General features: G+C 35.1%; 1 long non-coding RNA gene across 1 annotated transcript; it reads right to left on the bottom strand.

Annotated features, from left to right (window-relative positions):
* Positions 1–201: 201 nt before the first annotated feature.
* Positions 202–1,494, bottom strand: LOC111383537. The gene is made up of 2 exons (XR_002700759.1): positions 723–1,494; positions 202–630 (listed from the first exon to the last, which is right to left on the bottom strand). It is a non-coding gene; the product is annotated as an uncharacterized LOC111383537 (long non-coding RNA).
* Positions 1,495–1,500: the final 6 nt, after the last annotated feature.

The raw sequence follows: 1,500 nt of genomic DNA, 5'->3' as shown, positions 1-1,500 counted from the left end.
TCCCTTTGAGGCAAATAATACATTTGTATATACAAATGTGAAATAATCACTTCTATATTGAATTGCACCACCAAAATTTGGTTCTTTCTGCAACCTAACCATATCCATTGTATACACAAAATTTGGTTCTTTCTGCAACTGGAATTTGGCAATCAAACATCAGTTCATATGCAATTATTCGAATGAAATGTACAAAAAGAATAGTCATGACAGAAATAAGAACAAAAATATACTGCAACATGAAGAAACCAGACCAATTTTCCAATAAACTTGGAGTCAGTATGAATTCTTTTAGTATACTTACATGCTAAGTACATTCATATCCATCTATGTCAATCAAGATTTGGCTATGACTACCGGAAAGTGAAAGATTAATTGAAGCCAATCCAGCATTCCTGTAAGTGAAACATCGTTTCTAGTATACTTACATGCCAAGTACATTCATATCAATCAGTACCTCATTTGTATATTATGAGAACCAAGCGTAACTTCGCTAGTTCAAATTGAACTTCAAGAACTAGCTAGACTGTAGCCACAAAATCAATTAAATTTTCTGTTAGGTGAGGTTTTTGTTCCGACTTGGTTCACTTTCTCCTCTAGAAGACTATTGTCTTCTGTCAGCTTCTTTTCCTGCCCAAAAAGGACACCAAGTAAGTAACTCAGACTGCATTGCAAAGCAGGTATCAAATAATCTTGTGACATTCACTCTTTCAATTTGTTACCTCTTGTATTATTGAAAATATGTATTGTTTCTCTTAACATCGAACGAGATATATGTAGCTTTGCAATGGATTCTGTTTCATTTTCCATCAGAACTGGCATCATTATTTTTTAAAGCAATTTCTATTCTTAAACCTCCTTGATGGAAGCTATCGTGTTCTTTTCTCACTAGCTATACGAGTAATTGCCTAAATTAACTATAAGAATGAGAGTATACACAACTTTTCAAACCACTAAGCTTGGAGCCATAAAAATGGTAGTCAACTGAAATCTCAACGGTTTGTGAAAGCAATAACCTACTGATACAGTATCAAGTGGCTATGTTTGGCATGGAAGTCTAGACAGTGTTGGTAGTTTTACGGAATAGATAGAAGATAAAATGTTCCTCTGTCTAATTGTACTAGCTACAAACTTGCCCTTCCGATTTTACTAGTTTCCTAGTTCCTCATTTCTCCCTGTGTTGAATCTGATAGCCAAGCAGAGAAAATAGGCACACGGCTGCTTATTGCAAACATTTGCAATGTAAAAAAAATAAAAATAAAGGTTGTCATTCTTGGTTCCAAAACTTGTCCAATTGCATCAACTAGGCTGCCTTCGAACTTTGATTTTTTGCTGCTCATCGTGATTTAAGCTATACTATGCAGACTTTCAAGTTTCTACTTGATGTGATCCTCACAGTCACAAGACTCTATTTCAGACAGCAAAGATGCTTTATCTTCCGCCAAACCTACTTCTTTTCTCAACAATGCACCATGTTTTCCTGGTTCTCCTATCATGCTA

This window comes from Olea europaea, unplaced genomic scaffold, assembly GCF_002742605.1.
Source record: "Olea europaea var. sylvestris unplaced genomic scaffold, O_europaea_v1 scaffold27097, whole genome shotgun sequence".
Lineage (NCBI taxonomy): Eukaryota > Viridiplantae > Streptophyta > Magnoliopsida > Lamiales > Oleaceae > Olea > Olea europaea.
Note: the sequence above shows the minus strand (reverse complement) of the source record. Positions and strands in the feature narration are given on the sequence as shown.